The following is a 23,048-nucleotide window of genomic DNA, read 5'->3' on the forward strand; positions in this document are numbered from 1 at the left end:
GAGAAAAAAAGCATTTGGGAAACCCATTGCGATAAGAAGGATCTGTAATTGTTTGGTATAACAGTGAGGCTTGTGTCCAGCTCTGGGTCAGACAGAAATAGGGCCACTGTTTCAATATTTGACAGAGAATGGGGTTTTGAATGGTGAGGACTGCATTATCCAGAGCGCCGGATCTTAGAGTTCACATTTGGACAGAGATTGGAAGCATGCTTACTGCCAGCTCTGGGGCCCAAGCAGTGAAAGAGCCCCCTGCTGGAGGCCAGACCTCAAACCCTGTGCATATACTGGCCCATTACTAAGGGCACAGGTATATTTTCTGGAACAGTGAACACTTCAGGGCCTGGACTAAATTAGCCAGCGCCCTCTCTCCCTTCACCCCACCCAATGGTAAATCCAGTAAAGCAGCCCTAATTTGCTTTGCATTATAGGATTTGCTAAATGTGATGGCTGTTACTTTAAGCCAAGTAGCTTCTGTTGCTGACTCAAGAGCAATGTGTAATGGTAACTCGAGTATAAGAATAGAATTATTATGCATTGCTATGCAGATTTACCAGTGACAGATAATCTGTCTCACTGTCTATTCATATACCTGTTCTTTTCTAGTGCTGAATAAAGATCTACACAATAGTAAGCAATTTGTAACAAGATTGGTACCACGAAATGCTCAATTTTAGCTCTCTAGGGTTTTCTCTCTTGAAGTTTGTTGTATCTTTCTTACTTTTGCCAAGGCAGTATCAACTAAGCTTGTAAATTTTGAAATCTCTTTCTTCCAGTAGATTTTCTATGTCTAAATTTTAATTTAAGACTAGGAATCCTTTCTGACCCTTGGACACTGAAAGGAAGCATCTCTCTCTTCCTTTGTTTACTTACCAACCTTTCTATGAGCTGGTGAGTCTGGAGGTTAAAGTACAAACTGGAAGTAATAAATCTCCCTGCTAGGTACCTCAGTTATTGAGATCTCCTTAATATGGAAGTCCTTACTATGTCCCTTGGGGAAAATGAAGGACATGACTGGCTTTGTGGTGTTGGTCATGGGAAATCAGCTGCACTGTGTCAAGTAATTCGGTGAAAGGCGCTGATGTCTTCCCCTACTCTGAGCATTTTGATCTGAAGGACTTCTTCATATCAAACCTCTGGGGATCCCCGGAGATTCTGAGAATGTTTCTGAGAACATTTCCCGTAACAGAATTCTGGTTACTTCTATTCTTCTTTGTCTGCTATTATGATCCCTGCCTCTCTGAACATCCTTGTGCATGTCTCCTGGTCCACATGTGTAAAGTTCCTTAGAGCATATGTAAGGGTAGAATTGCTCTGTATTGTATGCGTATTTATAGCTTTACTAGATTTAACTAGTTGTATGAATTTACACCTCCACTATCAGTGTATAATTAATCTAACTAATTGACTTTCTTGCCGGTAGTTGGTATTTTCAGACTTTTTCATTTTGTCCATCTGTTGAGTATTAAATGGTGCCTCTTGGTGCTTTTAAAATGCATTTTACTGATTACTAATAAGGTTGGGAATCTTCACATGTGTATTGGTCTACTCTGTTTCCTTTTCATAATCTAGCTCTAGCCCTTCCAGTGACAATAATTCCTCATTATTTTTATAAATATATAAAAATATGTCTAGATAGAAATAAGTTTGTAGGGGTTAGATTTTAGTTTTTACTATCTCAATTTCCTATATAAGTTATATGCATTAAAATGATTTCTCCCAATTTGCTACATATTTTTAAAAGTGTCTTAGGGTTGATATAATTTTAAGAAACATGTAATAAAGTCAATTTATCTATATTTTACATTTTTTTGCTATTATATTCCTGTTAAGAAATGATTCCTTACCTAAGCTCATAAAAGTAAACTTCTAAATTTTTCACTAGAAGTTAAAATTTTTTCTTGTTCACATTTAAGTACTTATTTTTCATGGAATTAATTTTTGTTATGTGTTATATGGTCTGGATCCAATGCTGAGTTTTCCCTCTGGATAATCAACCTCACAGGATGATTTATTAAAAACTATACCATTTCCTAAATGAATTCCAATGCCAACTCCAGTAGATGGATGGGTTGGTTCTGGGCCCTTTGTTTGTGTTCGTTTGCCTACATGTCTGTCCCTGCACCAATCTTACTCTCTTATTTTTACTTAAGTTTCACAAAATTTTGGTCAGAGTAGATACTTGATATGAGTTCAATCTTCTTAAATTTGTTAAGACTTGTTTTGTGACCTAACATATGATCTATCCTGGAGAATGTTCTGTTTGTGCTTGAGAAGAACATATGTGTATTCTGCTGCTGTTGGATGGAATGTTCTATATATGTCCGTAAGGTTCATTTGGTCTAAGTTGTCACTCAAGTCCATTTTTTCTTATTGATTTTCTACATGGATGATCTATTTATTGTTGAAAGTGGGGTAATGGACTTGAGAGTCACCTACTCTATTACATTACTTTCTGTTTCTCCCTTCAGATCTGCTAATAATTGTTTTATATATTTAGGTGCTCCAACAGCCATCTATTTCAACAGTGCCCTGGGGCATCAATTCCTCTATAAACTAATCCAATAAAGTTGTGACTCTTTCTATGGGATAGTTTCTGAGGTCAGTGTTTGATATTTGTTCTGACGCCAGGAGGGCACCCCTCAGCTCTCTTATTGCCTGGTTTTTACCTGCAAACTAGCCAACCTATAGCCTAGGATGTGTCTTCATTAGATCCATGAATTGCCTCCCAATTGCCTTTCATCACAACATCTACTGCTCATGAGAGTGCCTTTCTGTAATTATTTTCAGTTAATTGAAATGATCAGTGACAGTGGAATAAAAATTAAATGTTTATTAACATTTATCATGTTTGAGGAATCAGTTCAGTGTTAACATGGGCAATCATGTAATTCAATTCCTTAATTTCAATGATGAAGAATGAGAAGCTCAAAAGAGTAAGTCATTGGACTAGCCTACAGATCAGGTCCCAGAATTCTGACCTTATGACAGTGAACACTGCTTTTCCCACCCCAGTGTATATTCACTAACTGAGCTACAGGATAACTCTGATCAAGTGAAAGTTGCTTTGTATTGGAAGAATATTAAAAGAGGAAATGTTAAGTTGAGGTGCGTGAAATTCGTAGAATGAAGGTTCACTCAACTCTTACTCCAGATACTCTTCTGACCTCAGAAAAACTAGTATTTTATTTCCTGGGTTTTGGACTTAGGCAGAACTAAGTTTGGATCCTAATAATTATGACCTTATATTTCTTAAACTCACTAAATCTTAGTCTCCTATTCATTTATTAATTAATTGCCTAGCTGGTTATTCCATGCTAAGAACTACTCTGGGTGCTGAAAATTCAGCCGTTAAGAAAAATTCAAGACTGTCATGATGATAAATAGAGAGATAATACATCTGGAAGTGCTGCTTCTCTAGAGAAAAACTGTCAGCATGTGGTATGGTAATACGACTTTCCCTTAAATTGCCCTATGACAATCAGCAGGTGGGTTCATGGACTTTTTCACAATTTCCATCTCGTCCACCACAGGTACTCATGCGTCAGTGTCAAGGAGAGTTCAGTGTCATAGCCATTTCCTTCTTTTTAAAACTTGAGCAGGGACTTCCCACAGATGCATGAAAAATATCAGGTTCCCTCTCCTTTTTCCATCCAACACCAAATGCTTAGATACCCTCCACTCTGCTTCACAACTACAAAATGTGGGGGGTTTTTTTGTTCTCTAACATGGACTATCATTTTTTTCCATGAAACTAGGTTGTCAGCCACTCCTCTCACTACATATTAGTCATCCTGCCTCTTCTCCATCTTCTCCCCAAGACATGGGATCAGATCAGACCTTCTTAAAAGATACATCTGCTTGGAGACAAGTGATGCTGCTTCATTTTCTATCCCTATTGGTTGAAGAGAAAGGTTAAAGGGATGGGGATTTCCAGGAACGCTTTTCTTTCTTAAAATGCTTCAGTATGGAGAAATGTCTATTTAGGTCTTCTGCCCATTTTTGGATTGGGTTGTTCGTTTTTTTGTTATTGAGCTGCATGAGCTGCTTGTAAATCTTGGAGATTGATCCTTTGTCAGTTGCTTCATTTGCAAATATTTTCTCCCATTCTGATGGTTGTCTTTTGGTCTTGTTTATGGTTTCCTTTGCTGTGCAAAAGCTTTTAAGTTTCATTAGGTCCCATTTGTTTATTTGTGTTCTTATTTCCATTTCTCTGGGAGCTGGGTCAAAAAGAATCTTGCTGTGATGTATGTCATAGAGTGTTCTGCCTATGTTTTCCTCTAAGAGTTTGATAGTGTCTGGTCTTACACTTAGGTCTTTAATCCATTTTGAGTTTATTTTTGTGCATGGTGTCAGGGAGTGTTCTAATTTCATACTTTTACATGTACCTGTCCAATTTTCCCAGCACCACTTATTGAAGAGGCTGTCTTTTCTCCACTGTATATGCTTGCCTCCTTTATCAAAGATAGGGTGACCATATGTGTGTGGGTTTATCTCTGGGCTTTCTATCCTGTTCCATTGATCTATATTTCTGTTTTTGTGCCAGTACCAAACTGTCTTGATTACTGAAGGTTTGTAACATAGTCTGAAGTCAGGGAGCCTGATTCCCCCAGCTCCATTTTTCGTTCTCAAGATTGCTTTGGCTATTCGGGGTCTTTTGTGTTTCCATACAAATTGTGAAATTTTTTGTTCTAGTTCTGTGAAAAATGCCAGTGGTAGTTTCTCACACCGGTCAGAATGGCCATCATCAAAAAATCTAGAAACAATAAATGCTGGAGAGGGTGTGGAGGAAAGGGAACACTCTTGCACTGTTGGTGGGAATGTAAATTGATACAGCCACTATGGAGAACAGTATGGAGGTTCCTTAAAAAACTACAAATAGAACTACCATACGACCCAGCAATCCCACTACTGGGCATATACCCTGAGAAAACCATAGTTCAAAAAGAGTCATGTACCAAAATGTTCATTGCAGCTCTATTTACAATAGCCAGGACATGGAAGCAACCTAAATGTCCATCGACAGATGAATGGATAAAGAAGATGTGGCACATATATACAATGGAATATTACTCAGCCATAAAAAGAAATGAAATGGAGGTATTTGTAATGAGGTGGATGGAGTTAGAGTCTGTCATACAGAGTGAAGTAAGTCAGAAAGAGAAAAACAAATACAGTATGCTAACACATATATACGGAATCTAAGGAAAAAAAAAAAAAAAAAAGGCCATGAAGAACCTAGTGGCAAGACGGGAATAAAGACACAGACCTACTAGAGAATGGACTTGAGGATATGGGGAGGGGGTGGGGTGAGATGTGACAGGGTAAGAGAGTGTCATGGACATATATACACTACCAAATGTAAAATAGATAGCTAGTGGGAAGCAGCCGCATAGCACAGGAAGATCAGCTAGGTGCTTTGTGACCACCTAGAGGGGTGGGATGGGGAGGGTGGGAGGGAGGGAGATGCAAGAGGGAAGAGAAATGGGAACATATTGTATATGTATAACTGATTCACTTTGTTATAAAGCAGAAGCTAACACACCATTGTAAGGCAATTATACTTCAATAAAGATGTTAAAAAAAAAAAAAAAAACCCAGGAAAAAAAAAAAAAGCTTCAGTATGAAAAGCTGGAATGCCTTCCTAAAAAGGAATTAACCTGGGCCTGAGTTAACAGATGAGGCAGATTCTGGGTTTGAGGGCTCAGCCTGTAGGTGCTGCCTTTGAAAAGAGAGAAGATGCATTCCTTCTAAAAGGACTCATCTTTCCCTCTTTATCAAATGATATTTCCTAGTGCAATTATGAGAACATTAGTGCTCAGTAAATTCAAACCTTCCTTCCATTCTAACTGTCACTTCTTAACCTTGTAACTGCATTGGGATTACCAGAAAAGCTTGGTTCATTTCCCCTTCTATTTGCAGCTATACAATTTTGCTTTGTTGGGGGTAGCTTCACTTTGTATTTTCCCTTCTATTCCTTAAGGAAGACTATTCTCTCACATCGGCCAGGACTCTTCTCCCTGCCTGCATCTTTCATCCTTTATTGTCCCTGCATATCCTTCCATTATATTTTATTTGCCTCTTCTGTTCTGTAATTAACCTGAAACATACCCCCTTTCCTCTTTTCATGACTCTTACTACCTCACATAAATGGAGAACTCCAATCTTTAATTTTTAATGTTCTTATAGATTTGTAAAACATTTTATCAATTTTTTCCCACTTTTGACAACATATGGCTCCACCAATTTATGCTCTAACTATACGTTATAAACAAATCTATTGCAGCTCTTGTTGTAGTGTATTATAGCAAGACTATGTAGGCTCTGAACTCCTAGGAACAAGATCTACAAATCCCTTTCATCCTGGCAATGCCAGCACCTTGAAGAATGCTTCGCACAATTTTCAGCACTAATACATTTTTACTAAATTTATAGTCTTCAGAGAGAATATTCTTTTCTTTTTTGAAGTCAGAATAGAATTCCTGTACTCCTATTATCACTTCTAAAAATAGTATGAAATGTTATTTGTAGGGTTGTTACAAAGATTAAATGAGATAATTGAAAACTGCTTAATCAGGGCCCAGAACTATTGATTTCTTTTTCCATCATTGTCCCTGCACTTTCTCATGATAACCAGCAGGTGGAGAGGTGGCCCTTAATAACTCTCTCTTCTTTCAGTCTTCTCTCCACCACAGAGATTAAATTTTTACCAGCAATGAGATACTAGCATCATAGCAATTTCCTTTCCATTTAATCCTGTCCAGGGGCTTTCCAAAGATGCCTGAAAAGGAATAAATATCCTGATTATAGCACTCTAGACCCATCTAAATCATGCTTGAATACCAAAAGGGGAGAGTTCTTGGCAATCCACATAGCCATATCCTGTTTCTTCTCACAAACTCTAGGTATTAGACCTTCCTCTCACCACATAACTCATAACTTGTCCTGACTCCACTTTCTCACAGGATCTTGAAACCAGAGTAATACTAGGACCATTACAGTAACATTATTTGGTGGAGACAAATGATGTTACTTCACTTATTGGTTGTATAGGAAGGAAAGTGATAGAAATGAGAATTTCCATAAAGTATCTTTGTTCAGCAAATTGACCTGCTTTGTCCTAGAAGAAAGAGCCTAGGACCCAGGCTAGAGAAGCAGCCTGAGATTGAAGGACTGGGTCTTTTGATATTACTCCTGAAAAAAGAAAAGAGGCAGTTCTTTTTTTTAAAATTGAAGTATAGTTGATTTACAATGTCATGTTAGTTTATATATATGACATATATATATATATATTTATATAAATATATATATATATATTTCAGATTCTTTTCCCTTACAGGTTATTACAAAATATTGAGTATAGTTCCCGTGCTATACAGTAACTCTTTGTTGTTTATCTATTTTTTATATAGTAGTGTGTATATGTAAATCCCAAACTCCAATTTATCCCTCCCCTTCCCCTCATTTCCCCTTTGGTAACCATATGTTTGTTTTCTATGTCTGTGAGTCTAGAAGAGAGATGGTTCTAAAAAGCTCTGCATTTACTTTCCCTACTCATCCAATAGTAGTACCCTTACAAGTTTGCGAAGACACAAGACATTCAGTGATACCAGCCCTCCAGTCTCACCCTCACCTCCCTGGAATTGAAGCTCTTCTTATACCTATATGACACCTGGGTTACCAACAGTTGATTTTGCTGCTTTGCATTTGTGTATCTCAGTTCATCACTTTACTAAAGAAGTAACTGCTCTGCTCAGCCTCTAAGGCCTTTCATACAACAGGTCCTCTCTGCCTATACGCACTTATTCCACACTGTTCTTCAATGTGGACATTCACTCCATTCAATCAGGGCTTCTCCTAAAATTACTTCACTCCTCCTTCCCCCAGTACTTCCAACCCTAAGCCAGTACTGTTTTTGCTCATATGATTCATGATTGTTCCTTTTGCACTGCTGTTCTGAATCATTTCTTCCTCCTTCTCTGATTCAAGTCTCACTTCTGCAAACGAACTACATTTTCAAGTTTCTTCTAAATACTCCAACCTATATGAATATACCCTTTTTCTACTATGTTTAAACTTGATTACTTTAAAATAATACCCATTTGTATTTTCATTGTAATTATAAATGCCTGTCTTCTTTTTTCTTTTTTTAAATTGAAGTATAGCTGCTGTACAATATTATATGTTACATGTGTACAGTACAGTGATTCACAATTTTTAAAGGTTGTACTTCCTTTATAGTTATTATAAAATATTAACTATATTCCCCGGGTTGTATATTCTTGCAGCTTATTTTACACCTAATAGTTTGTACCTCTAAATCCCTTACCCCTATGTTGCCCCTCCCCTTCACTGTGTTTATTCATAATGTATTGTTTATTAATTCAACAACTATTTATGATTACCTCCTCTGAACCAGGTATTTCTCCAGGAACTGAGAAAGAACGGTACACAAAGAAGATAAAGTCTCCGACTCACAGAGCGATTATTCTCCGTGTCTTTCTTTCTTTCCCGGTGGAGATTGATAATCCTGAGATCTTTATCTTGGTATTGCTAGCCACTAGCACTCTTCTGAATATAAGAGGTATCCAGTAAGTGTTTGCGCTTTGAATTTCACCAGTTGTACTCCATGCTTCTATGTCCACGTAGCACTTAGCGTGATGCTTGACGTTCATAGGTGAGCAGGATTAAATTTGCTGTTTAATTGATATCATCGAGTCAAGGAGAAATTAAGATGAACATTAAGGAAGACTTTTCTTTTCTGACGTTGGAAGTGATGATTTGGGGGGTAATCTCTGCCACGCCACTCTCCTTCCCCTCTTTGCATTTTCACACTTTGGTTCATCACCTTCCTAAAGGTCACCTTGTTTCCCAGATTTAACTGCCTCTTTCCTTCCAGTGATTTCCAAAGTATTCGAGAGTGTGTTCCTCTGTCGTTCTTTTTCCTCTTTTTCCTAGAACGATAGAAACTGGAGCCCAGCTAGTGAGAGGCTTCTAGAATCAGCATGATATGCTTGTTGAAGGTCCTCATCAGGAGTTTTCCTAGTACATCCCATGATACTCACTAGTTGTACCCAATAAATTCTTACTATCCCTATTTAAATGTTATACTTCTGACTTCCGGGTAATCTTTTTCTTTATGACTAGTGAACTTTGTATCCTATTTTTAAAATCTTTTTATACTTCAAGGTCATAAAGATATCACCTAACATTATCTTCTAAAGATCTTATTGCATTGCGTTTTTATATATAGATATACAATTCAACTGGAATTAATTTTGTGTATGGTGTGAGATAGGTGTCAAATTTCTTTCTTTTTTTTAAATAAGGGTATCCAACTGATTCAGCAGCATTTATTGACAAGACCATCCTTTCCTAGCTGCTCAGTTGAAAACGATTAGGTCACAAAAGAGGCACAAAAGAGAACATACTGTAATAATTCAATTTATATAATGCTACTAAGCACGTTTAGAAATAAATGTCAGGTTGGGAAAGTACGTGGAAAATCAAGGAAGTGATTGGTATAGACATCTGGGTAATGAATTATCCTGGTGGAGAGAGAGAGAGGAGTGTGGATGGAAAGAGGCACATTATGCACTTACAGGGTGTTGGCCCAATGTCCCCAATGTTCTATTTCTTGATCTGGGCAGTGGTTCCATGAATATTGGCACTATAAAAATTAAGTTGTACATTTATGCTTTCTGTGTTTTTCTATATGTGTGTTCTACTTCACTACAAAGTATCAAAAACGTAAAATGTTTAATTTCCTGACTAGACCCTTGTAGTCAATATTATTGAGTATCACTAAGTGATCAGCATTTTTCCGTGTGTTGGGGATGCAGCAGTTAACTGAAAATACAGTGTGATACAACATAGCCATTTCGAGGCTATGATGAGAACTAAATGAACTAAAGTGTCTGGAAGTACATAATCAGTGCCTTGTAGAAAATAAATGATAATTCATTCTTTGATTTTCCCTTCATTTGTCTGTGCAACCAGAGTTGGGATAGTAGATCTCATTCACAGTCCCCATCTCTTCTAGGTCAGGAACAGCAGGGAGATACCAGCATCATAGCTTTTTATTTGTGCTTTTTAATCATAGCCAGGGACTTCCTACATAGGTATGAGAAGTCAGGCATCATATCTCTATCAAAACGCCTATCTCCTCCAATCCTCACTCCACACTTTGCTTTACTCTGCAAATACTCTTTCCTCGCTAACCACTTAATCATGTCCTAATTCATTCCACTAAAGGATATTTTTGGCCTTTATTATCAATATCTAACTTAGTCATTCTGTCCTTTCCTGATTTCTACCCAAGACTTTAAATAAGACCTTCTGGTCAGATGTATCTGCTGGAGATAAGTGATGCTGCCTCATTCTTTATCCCTATTGGTTATAGGAAAAAAGAAACCAAACAGTTATCTGAGGAAGGATGTGGTTTTTCCAGCAAATCTTTCTCTTTCTCTTTCTTTCTCCAAAATGTCTCACTCAGAAGGAAAGAACCAACTCCCAGGCTGATAAAAGGGATGATCTTTCTATCTCCAAAAGGAAAGAAAAGATACTTCTAAAAGATCTCATGTTCCTCCCTTATTCATCAAATATCAGTTTTTTATATTATACATGTCTAGCAGTCCTATATTGTTTATTCCTACTGTCATCACACTAATCTCTTTGCCCAACCCCTCATAACTAACCTTGGGTTGCTGAAAGTTTTCCTAGTTAATATTTTTTTCTAACCTCATTCCCATCTTTCTAAAAGATGTAATTTTACCATTTTTACAATGACTTACCTAGCATCGTTTAACTCTGCATAGCCACTCTCTCATATTGCCCAACATTATTTAGGTAGGATTACAATTCTGTCAAAAAGGACTCTTCACCATCTACTGCCTCCTGACCACTCCCTCCCTCCTACACATATGATTTCACTGTGGTTCCTATTCCCCAGATGTCTCTAAACAACCCGAAACATAACCCCTTCCTCTATGTTCTAAGTCTCACTTCCTCCAGAACTCACGTCTCTACAAATGCTTCCTTGTTATTGTAAATTATGTTTTTACTTGGTTTTAATTATTTTGTTGTATCAATTTGTGTTTTGATTGTTTTTTTTTTATAGATGTTTCTACTGTAGGTCTTGTAACATTGTTTTCCTTTAATTTTATATGTCTATCTTTATTGTGGGTTCTAGTTTTCTTACAAGTACGATCTAAATCATATATATCTTTTCATCCCTAGCATGTGGCTCCAACAATTTCTCCTACATAGACACAGATAACTATTTCTTCCTAGAAAATGAGAGGATGAACTGACTAGTGACCAAGGGTGAACCAGTCCCAGGATCATGTCCCAGATGATACTCTGTGCTCCTTATTTCATAGTTTATTATTAATCACAAAAGATTTTCTGGATGCTTACTCTTTGGGTCTTTTGAATGTCCTTTATTCTACTTTCTCCCAGTCCTCAATATATCCACAGAAGGTCTCATCAAAACTGTATTCTGATATTTTATAGAATTACCTATTTCAGACCCTCTTGAGAGTGATCTCTCATCTCCTCATTCTCCTGTACCAAATGCTGGAGTCCATGAAGTGCAAAGGGGCTAGTGTTAGCCATGTGCTTATTTTGGGCCTCTGGTCAGGAGCTTTCCTAGAATATCCTGTGGGAATCAGTAGCCTTGTCCCAGTGTTTTCCCGTTATTTTCCCATTATTCACTATCCCTATTTAATGCTGCTGCTGAGGTATTTCTTCTTTTCTTGACTAGACTTTAGTAATCCTGGCCCATGGCACCATCTTGGTTCACTCTCCATATCTTATTGTCCTTCTGTGGCTCACATGTGCTACTTCCTGTGAACCATCTGTGCTCTTGGTCACAGAACACAATGCTCAGCTTTTTCCCCAGGTCCTATTCCTTCTCCCAAACATTTGCATTTAAAGAAATGTTTCTTCTCTATCTCCCTTTTCTACACTTACCTTCTTTTATCTGCCCTAGTATTCATAAAAATATTTCCAGTTCTCTTGGGACCTTTCATGAAAAAAAAATGCTGAGGCAGTCCAAGATGCCCATGTAGGAAGACCCTGAACTCACCTCCCATGAACACACCGAATCTACCGCTCCATATGAAACAGTTCCCTCTGAAAAAGACCTGAAGACTAGCTGAGCAGCTACTTCACGTTGCAGACAAGAAAAGGGCCACATGGAGGTGGGTAGGAGAGGCTGAGACAAGGTCTCGCCATAAACCCCAACCCTGACACAGCAACCGTAACAGGGAGGGAACCCACAGGCCTAGAGCTTCTTTCTGAGAAGCAAAGTGTTCGTACCTCAATAAGGCATCCAACTTTTAGGACCTGTACCTGACAGACAATCCTCCAAAACATCTGGCTTTGAGAACCAACAAGACCTGTGGGGCAGCGGCAAACTGAGAAGACACCCTTAAAGGGCTTATGCACAGGTTCCCGTGGCCAGGGTCTAACACAGACGCAGTCATTTCAAAAGGGCCCAGACTTTACTGAAAAAGATTTATTGCTAATCTTTTTTGTTTTAACATCTTTATTGGAGTATAATTGCTTTACAATGGTGTGTTAGTTGCTGCTGTATAACAAAGTGAATCAGCTATATGTATACGTATATCCCCATATCCCCTTCCTCTTGCGTCTCCCTCCCACACTCCCTATCCCACCCCTCTAGGTGGTCACATATCTTAAAGCTTTGGCTGGAGGTGCAGAAGCCTGTTGGGTTACTCTTGGGGACAGAAGCATGGGCCAGCACCATTGTTGAGCTCTCCCTCTGCCTTGCTAAAGCTGGTAGGCACCATATATATATTTTCCCTCAGGAAGTGCCATCTTCATGCCCTGCCTCTGCCACTCTCCATAGTGCCAGTATCTCCCGAGGGGAGCTCTTACACACGTCTGGTGCTCCAGTTTGTACAACTATGGCCAGGAAACACCTCTACGTTGTCTGGCTCTGGTGGCCATCAGGGCTTATGCTCACAGGTCCCACAGGACGGTAACCAACAGAGAGATTTCTTAACCAGCTCCCACCCTCAGGGCACAGCAAGAGGCAACAGACTCAGGAGCTGAGTCTTTATGTGAAAGAAGCCTGTATGTTTATCATCATGGCTTCGGCCTGAGGGGCAGGGTTTTTAAATTAAACACACATCAAAGGGCTAACTGTAGACCTTTCCAAGGACCTCAAAACTCAGGCACTATCTTGCACTCTTCCTCTGCCACACTCCAGAGTGCCAGTATCTCTTGGAGGGGAGCTCTTACACATGTCTGGTGCTCTGGTTTCTCATCTGGTTCCCTGGCTTTTGTAGCTGTAACTCAGGAGACACCCTTTCATCTCTTGGCTCTGCTAGGGGGACTTGTGTTCCAGGTTCCTATGGGACTGTAACAATCAGAGACAGTTCTTGAGGGGCTACCACCCCCAGGGCACTACACACACGCCAGACTGAAATGTACCCCAGCCTTTTTATGGAAAAGGCCTATTTTCTTATCCTGGACCTTCAGCCTTAGGGGCAAGCTTCAGGTTTGGTCCCCATCTAGAGGTTATGGATGTGCTCTCAGGGAATGTAGGCCTGGGGATGCCATCTTTGCACTCTTCCTCTGCCTTGCTACAGATCTCCCAGAAAGGGAGCCCTGATTTTTGTGACTGTTGCTCAGGAGACACCTCCAGTTCACCTGGTCTGATGGCCAGCAGAGCTTAGCTTGTGGTCCTACAGGACTATATATATTTGCATACTTTAAAAGCTGCTACCTGAGGGTCTGACTTCCAATCGGTCTGAATCCAGGTGCTGATTCAGATCCCCCCACTGGGACACTGGCAGGACTTGGCACACCCTCAACTACTGAGAGCTGTAAAAATATAATAGGCTGTTTAGAAATCACAAAGGTTTGAGAGACAGCCAAGAGCTAGGATAAGGTTGAACCATAAACTTCATCTCCTACCCAAAGCTACTTCTTCCAGACTGGGAGAGGTAGATGATGATTAAATGATAGTCTCAATAGATGCAGAAAAGGTATTGGGCGAAATTCAACATCCATTTATGATAAAAACTCTTAACAAAGCGGGAATAGAAGGAACGTACCTTCACAGAATAAAGGCCATATATGACAAGCCCACAGCTAACATCATATTCAATGGTGAAAATCTGAGAGTTTCTCCTCTAGGAGCAGAAACAAGACAAGAATGCCGATAGTCACCACTTTTGTTCAACATAGTACTGGAAGTCTTAGCCAGAGCAATTAGGCCAGGAAAAAAAAGTCATCCAAATAGGAAAGGAAAGTAACACTCTCACTATTTGCAGATGACATAATTTTATATATAGAAATCGCTAAAGACACCACCAAAAATTGTTAGAATTAATAAATAAATTCAGTACAGTGGCAGGATACAAAATCAATACACACAGATATATTGCATTTTTATACTAATAACAAACTATCAGTAAGAGAAATTAAGAAAACAATCTATTTATGGTTTTTACTAGAGAAACAATTGACCTATCACCAGCTGATGGCTACCGTGGTTACCACAGAGGAGTTCTGCACCTTCTTTCTAATGGCTATTGTATATGGCTTTAGGGCTATAGAAGGCTTTTCATGCCACTGGGATGGCTCGTGGCCCCTGTTTGGAGGATGCTGCTATAATGATTAATGGTAACAAAACTGCCTTTGAGTTTAATGGCTGTTTCTTTTCATTTTGACCACATCTACCATTGTAAAAAGATGAGAACATTGTGGCCCAGTTCCTCTGGGGTAGTTTTATAACATAAATATTATTAAAATATATGACCTGCAGAGCTACATGTTTTAGGTGGAAAAAGAAATTGAAGATGATTCCTGAAGACAACTCTCAACTTCAGACTTTCCATGGGAGCTGAGACCAGAGGTGCGTCTTGATGGATTTACCCAAAGGATTTCCTTTTATATAAGGCTTCTTAACACAGGAAACCCTTTATTACTATCCTGCTGTCCATATTAGAAATCTTTTTTTGGGTGTGGTTTTGCGGATAATATTTAGGGCACAGTAAGGGATAATGATATACCTACCAAGGATGTTTTTCATTGTTCTGATTAGGGTATATGGCAAGCTGATGTTTACTCTGTTAAACTCATGCAGAGACCCTTAGAAAACACCTTAAGGACTAAATGACAGAAACCTGCTTTCTAGTGGAACTCGATGCGTCTCTCACAAAGGTAACAGGGACATGAAGATATTTGAAGTTTTGCATTTCAAGAACATTGTCACTGAACTCTCTGGAGACTATATCAGACTGCAATTCTCGAAAGTTTCTGAGTTTCTACCTAGGTGTAAATTATAAACTTGAGGTCTACTACAGAGAGGATTGTCATGATCAGTTTGTGCCCCAAGAGATCAGCCTGAATTGTGCCAAATTTCCTGATTTTATTTTTGGTAAGTTTGTACAGCCACAATTTCCAACACTTCTTGGTTAGGAAACCTGTGGAGAGTCTGAGAACATCTCTTCATTATTCCAAGAAGTTTCTATTTGGACTTCACAGGTGATATCATAACACTGATCTGCCAGAGTTGTGCCAAAGATTCCCGAATGTCACAAGTTAGTACCAACGTTTTTTGTTTTTTGTTTTTTTTGCCTACTTGAACATTCTTGAAACTAGAATTTTACAACTTACTTAACAGTTCAAATCTTTATCATGTTAGTGCTTCTATCATTAACTAATAGACAGGGAAAATACAGGTTCCCTTAGAAGCTGATCCAGGCAAAAACTTCAGTGAATTGTCCATAGAGGAGCATAACAGGAAGTTCCATTTTTGTAGTCTGAAGTAACATGGCTATAAAATTATAGGTGAATCAAGAAACAAGAATCATCTCAAATAAACAACCTAAGCTTACACCTAAAGCAATTAGAGAAAGAAAAACAAAAAACCCCCAACGTTAGCAGAAGGAAAGAACTCATAAAGATCAGATCAGAAATAAATGAAAAAGAAATGAAGGGAACAATCGCAAAGATCAATAAAACTAAAAGCTGGTTCTTTGAGAAGATAAACAAAATTGATAAACCATTAGCCAGACTCATCGAGAAAGAAAGGGAGAAGACTCAAATCAGTAGAATTAGAAATGAAAAAGGAGAACTAACAGTTGACATGGCAGAAATACAAAGGATCATGAGAGATTACTACAAGCAACTATATACCAATAAAATGGACAACCTGGAAGAAATGGACAAATTCTTAGCAAAGCACAACCTTCCGAGACTGAACCAGGAAGAAATAGAAAATATCAACAGACCAATCACAAGCACTGAAATTGAGACTGTGATGAAAAATCTTCCAACAAACAAAAGCCCAGGACCAGATGGCTTCCCAGGTGAATTCTATCAAATATTTAGAGAAGAGCTAACACCCATCCTTCTCAAGCTCTTCCAAAATATAGCAGAGGGAGGAACACTCCCAAACTCATTCTACAAGGCCACCAACACCCTGATACCAAAGCCAATAGAGATGTCACAAAGAAAGAAAACTACAGGCCAATACCACTGATGAACATAGATGTGAACATCCTCAACAGAATACTAGCAAACAGAATCCAACAGCACATTAAAAGGATCACACACCATGATCACGTGGGGTTTATCTCAGAAATGTGAGGATTCTTCAATATACACAAATCAATCAATGTGATAAACCAAATTAACAAATTAAAGGAGAAAAACCATATGACTATCTCAATAGATGCAGAAAAAGCTTTCGACAAAATTCAACAGCCATTTATGATAAAAACCCTCCAGAAAGTAGGCATAGAGGGAACTTACCTCAACATAATGAAGGCCATATATGACAAAACCACAGCCAACATCATTCTCAATGGTGAAAAACTGAAACCATTTCCTCTAAGATCAGGAACAAGACAAGGTTGTCCACTCTCACCACTATTACTCAACATAGTTTTGGAAGTTTTAGCCATGGCAATCAGAGAAGAAAAAGAAATAAAAGGAATCCAAATCGGAAAAGAAGAAGTAAAGCTGTCACTGTTTGCAGATGACATGATACTATACGTACAGACTCCTAAAGATGTTACCAGAAAACTACTAGAGCTAATCAATGAATTTGGTAAAGTAGCAGGATATGAAATTAATGCACAGAAATCTCTTGCATTCCTATACACTAATGATGAAAAATCTGAAAGAGAAATTAAGGAAACACTCCCATTTACCATTGCAACAAAAAGAATAAAATACCTAGGAATAAACCTACCTAAGGAGACAAAAGACCTGTATGCAGAAAACTATGACACTGATTGATGAAAGAAATTAAAAATGATACAAACAGATGGAGAGAGATACCATGTTCCTGGATTAGAAGAATTAACTTTGTGAAAATGACTATACTACCCATAGCAAGCTACAGATTCAATGCAATCCCTATCAAACTGCCAATGGCATTGTTCACAGAACTAGAACAAAAAATTTCACAATTTGTATGGAAACACAAAAGACCCCGAAAAGCCAAAGCAATCTTAAGAAAGAAAAACAAAGCTGGAGGAATCAGGCTCCCAGACTTCAGACTATACCACAAAGTTACAGTAATCAAGACAGTGTGGTCCTGGTACAAAAACAGAAATATAGATCAATGGAACAGGATAGAAAGCCCAGAGATAACCCACGCAGATATGGTCACCTTACTTTTGACAAAGGATGCAAGAATATACAATGGAAAAGCGACAGCCTCTTCAATAAGTGATGCTGGGAAAACTGGACAGCTACATGTAAAAGAATGAAATTAGAACACTCCCTAACACCACACTCAAAAATAAACTCAAAATGGATTAAAGACCTAAATGGAAGGCCAGACACTATCAAACTCTTAGAGGAAAACATAGGCAGAACACTCTATGACATAAATCACAGCAAGATCCTTTATGACCCACCTCCTAGAAAAATGGAAATAAAAACAAAAATAAACAAATGGGACCTAATGAAACTTCAAAGCTTTTGCACAGCAAAGGAAACCATGAACAAGACGAAAAGACAACCCTCAGAATGGGAGAAAATATTTGCAAAGGAAGCAACTGACAAAGGATTAATCTCCAAAATATACAAGCAGCTCATGCAGCTCAATATCAAACAAACAACCCAATCCAAAAATGGGCAGAAGACCTAAATAGACATTTCTCCAAAGAAGATATACGATTGCCAACAAACACATGAAAGGATGCTCAACATCACTAATCATTAGAGAAATGCAAATCAAAACTACAATGAGGTATCACCTCACACCAGTCAGAATGGCCATCATCAAAAAATGTACAAACAATAAATGCTGGAGAGGGTGTGGAGAAAAGGGAACCCACTTGCACTGTTGGTGGGAATGTAAATTGATACAGCCACTATGGAGAACAGTATGGAGGTTCCTTAAAAAACTGAAAATAGAACTACCATACGACCCAGCAATCCCACTACTGGGCATATACCCAGAGAAAACCATAATTCAAAAAGAGACATGTACCACAATGTTCATTGCAGCTCTATTTACAATAGCCAGGACGTGGAAGCAACCTAATTGTCCATCGACAGATGAATGGATAAAGAAAGTGTGGCACATATATACAATGGAATATTACTCAGCCATAAAAAGAAAAGAAATTGAATTATTTGTAGTGAGGTGGATGGACCTAGAGACTGTCCTACAGACTGAAGTAAGTCAGAAAGAGAAAAACAAATATTGTATGCTAACACACATATATGGAATCTAAAAAAAAAAAAAAAAAGGTTTGGAAGAACCTAGGGGCAGGACAGGAATAAAGCCGCAGATGTTGAGAATGGAGTTGAGGACACGGCGATGGGGAAGGGTAAGCTGGGATGAAGTGAGAGAGTGGCATGGACTTATATATACTACCAAATACAAAATAGATAGCTAGTGGGAAGCAGCCGCATAGCACAGGGAGATCAGCTCTGTGCTTTGTGACCACCTAGAGGGGTGGGATAGGGAGGATGGGAGGGCGACGCAAGAGGGAGGAGATATAGGGTTATATGTATATGTATAGCTGATTCACTTTGTTATAAAGCAGAAACTAACACCCCATTGTAAAGCAATTATACTCCAATAAAGATGTTTAAAAAAAAAGAATTATAGGTGAAACTACTATGGTCAAATTAGAGATACTGTAGTTCATAACAGCAATAGCATTGAAGAAAATGTTAATGGTTAAAAGATTTTCGTGTTTAACTCCTGTTCGGAGTGGAAAATAAACTAACAACTATGTATTTTGCCTAGGAAGCAGAACCAATTTCTGTAGGACTAATTCTTGTTAGGCCTTTGTGTTTTTCATACCTTACAATTCATAAAAGCAGCAAGTATTTCTCATTTCTGGAGAAGCTGATTATTGCTCATAGTCATTGTACTATCTTCTGCTTTGGTAATTAGATAGCTTTTTTCCTCTGGTTAATAATGTAGCCATGGTGTAGATAATTTTTTTTTATTAACTGGCCCCTTTGTTTTTATTTTAACACATGACCATACTCCTTTCTCCTCTGAAAGTTTTTGTTTTGCTTTGTTTTGTTTTTGTGTTTTTAAGACCAGGTCCCATATTCTGAACTATAGAGGCTGATAGGCCATTTTTCACACCCAGATTATCTTTAGCATCTCTAGGTGGATGTGTAATAGCAACAAGTTTTCCTATTTTATCTCGCATAAATATGGATGCTAGCAACAATTTGTGAGGGTCATATGCTTCAATATTCTCAAAATTGGTCTACAATATTGAAAGAATTGATTCATTTGACAGGCACACAATGTAGAAAGCGACGTCAATACAGAGGGAGTAGCTCCTTCTCTCACTGTGAAAGAATAATTACTAGTAAGTTTACTTTTTGAGGGTAGAAACTTGTTTATCTATAAGAATGGACCAATAGCAGAAGAACTGTTGAAAGATTTTTTTAATATATTTTGAATAAAGCAGACAACATTCCAGACACACACCTGGAATCACTAGGTAGTTGCCAGTGGAAAAGCAAAGTGAAAGTTTGAAAAATAATCTGGCCAGTATTTGTACTGGATAAAGAGGTGGCTACAACACAATTAACACAAGATCTAGATCACAGAGAAAGAAAACTAAAACTCTTCCTACATACAACATTAAAGGATGGGCCTATGAAAATTCCAGTTGTCTATCTGTGACGACTCAATTGCAAACATTCTGGGTTTTTTTTAAGTGCTGTTTTAAAGTTTTATAAAACACAGGTAAGTTGAATCAAAGAATGACATTGGGAAGTTAAAGAAACCCTGTCAACTGACTTAGATAGCACCATGGTGTAAATACTGGCTCCATCCGAAGTTACTAATGGAGGAGATCCCTGAGATCTAACTGGAAAGGGTCTTACCAAGCCTGCAGAGGGATGATATGGCCTGTAAACGGCACAGTCATCTGTTGAGGATACATGTCTTTCATGGTAAGAAAAAATTGGACCTGTTTATTCATTTCTTCTTATTAATATTTTTTCCTTAGATAAAGGGACCACTGACCTGCTTCTCACTAAGTTCCAGATTAGTGGTGGTAGCTTCTGAAAATTACAGAGAATATATCCAGACTACTCGGACAAGAGAGAGACATTCTATACTAAATGGCTTGCTGATATCTAAGAGCCCACTTTACCCCAGGTGTATTGTGACCTTTCAGGCTTCCCACTCTGTGACAATTGGTAGGACTCAAGGCATCCCATAATGCTACAAATTTCAACCTGCCTGTTGCTCAACAAAATTCTGTGCATCTGATGTCACTTGATTGTTCCTAATAGTGTTGTGATTTATTTTTCGTAAAAGCAAGACTATGCTCTCATGCCTCAAGAACAGAGATTAGAACTTTAGTACCAAGAAACATTTTCTTCCAAAAACCAATTTAACTGCCTTTTACTCAGGAAATAGGCCTTTATTTGACACTTGTTTTACATACAAGAGTTGTGCAGAATTTCTTCTCTTGCTTTCAGGGAAGAAGCTCTGCCTTGAGATCACCTGTAAGATACAGTTGTCACCAAAGCAACTTTGGTGACAGTTGCTGCATTATTTCACCCGAACTGTCCTTACGTTGAATCAGTATTGCAGAAAAGTGTGAGATATATAATATTTAAGACAGCACATTTTTGTTACTCATAAATGTATACAACATACAGAATTTAGGTCATAGTCATTGGCTCATTCTTTTTAAAAATAAATTTGTATGATTTGTAAATTGTATGTGAAATTTATCTAAACAAGTTTTGATAGCGTTCTCTTTTACTATATTTCAGTATGTGCTTGATATAGAACTACTTTTTTTTGGCCATTCCTATTATCTTGTAATATATGGTGAACCTTAGCTTGGCTTTCCCTGATTACCATGTCACAAGTAGTGAATTCTGAGTAAATTATGATTTTCCGTTTGTCAAATTCAACATGATATTCTTTCCCATGGCTGCAACTGCACAACTTCCAATAGTACTAATTATTGTTGGCATCTAGGGACATAGATTCTTCTCAAATCCAGAAACAATGGTGACTTTTACCCAACCTCTCTAAGAAATGTTGAACTTTCCATATTAATAGAAATATATTTTTCCAAAATAAGGGACATACTATTTATATTCTCTTCAAAAATGTTCAAACTTGCATTACATTATGCTGAGAAGTCTGAAATAATGATTGAGAACAATAGATTGGATTTAGGAATTTTAAGGCCTCTGTTGTCTTCAATAAGAAGGAGACTTGTGGGGAGCTGTGGGTATCACTACATAAGATCAATGCAAATTTTGTTATTTCCAGAGGAGAGTAACAAAGCTGATGAAAGGAGTCTTTTAAGTAACTAGAATTGCTACAAGTAGCTGCTTCAATTTATATCAAATGCTGTCATTCATTAAAAGGAGTAGTTTTATTGATACGCATATCTCTGCATTAAAGTGACAAAAATAGATTCAATATAAGGGACACTATTCTCTTCAGAAATTGAATGTGAGTTGGTATGGTGTAATGTCCGAGCTTGTGGGGTTTGGAATCACATATAACTTGCTCAATCTGGAGTGTACCATTTACCAGCTTTGCATCCTTGCAAAAGCTGTTTATCTTCCACCCATCATTTTATTATCTCTATCTGTAGGAATGAAAGTGTACTTAAATCACTGAGATGATGTGAGAATTAAATTTTTAAAAGATGTATAAAAAAGCCCTTGTATAATTAATTCCTGGTAGAAAGTAAAATGCTTAAATTTGTTCAATAAATTTTAGTAATTTTTATTGTGGCATGGTTGGTACTGTTACAAGAACTATTGAGGTACATAAAGAAGGGCTGCTTATAAGAACTGCAGTGGAGCATGAATTAATGCAGAATTTCAGGATGATAGTTGACTTTTGAATTCCATTCTAAATCTGAGATATTACATTTACATTAATGTGTAATATTTATCTAAAAATAGAATTACATGTTAAATTATATGATTATATCAAAGGATGCAACTCATAGCTTTTCCAAAGTGTTCTATTTCCTGAACATTCTGTAATGTATTCATTAGCAAGGTCTTCTTATATCTTTTCTTAGAATAAAGCAAAAGATGTTGAATAATAAGGAGACACATCCCCAATAAAATGTGGAAATCAAAATGGAACGCAGAAGTAAGGGGTTGAACACATTTTCACATAAAATATTTGTTATTCTAAGGCAGAGTTGCTGTGCCAAAGGGTGACTTTGAGTCCTTTATCCACCTCTCAGCCCCCTGCACATTTTGCTTTGGACAGTTGGCCTTCCCACCTTGTTACATTATGTGCTCTACAAAGGTATCTTCAAGACCCTCCATTCCACATAAATTGTCTCCTCTAAGCCCTTTCTCTAAGTGTTTTCTGGAGGTGCCACTAAACTCAGTGACAGCACCAGAAGACAGACCTGAAAAACCTTTTCACTCAGGTTAAATTATTCACTAACTTTAAATTTCCTTTAGTTTATCAGGGACATCTCGACCTGTAAGGAGGTACAGACTATTCTCCAATCAACAGCTATAATTCTGTCACATCATCCGTTACCAGGGGATGCTGTTCCTTGAGAAGTCCA

General features: G+C 37.9%; 1 long non-coding RNA gene across 2 annotated transcripts in view; it reads left to right on the forward strand.

The window, feature by feature from the left end:
• The window catches only part of LOC309607606, a 44,668-nt gene that overhangs the window by 6,629 nt on the left and 14,991 nt on the right, over window positions 1-23,048 (forward strand). The window contains exon 2 of one of the 2 annotated variants that reach the window (XR_014232462.1): window positions 8,417-9,963. The exons of the other annotated variant lie outside the window; for it this stretch is intronic. This is a non-coding gene — a long non-coding RNA (uncharacterized lncRNA). Of the gene's footprint in view, window positions 1-8,416; window positions 9,964-23,048 lie in introns of those variants that run through there. 2 annotated transcript variants of the gene reach the window in all.

The sequence above is a fragment of the Balaenoptera borealis genome, assembly GCF_965194805.1.
Source record: "Balaenoptera borealis genome assembly, chromosome: 12".
Classification (NCBI taxonomy): Eukaryota; Metazoa; Chordata; class Mammalia; order Artiodactyla; family Balaenopteridae; genus Balaenoptera; species Balaenoptera borealis.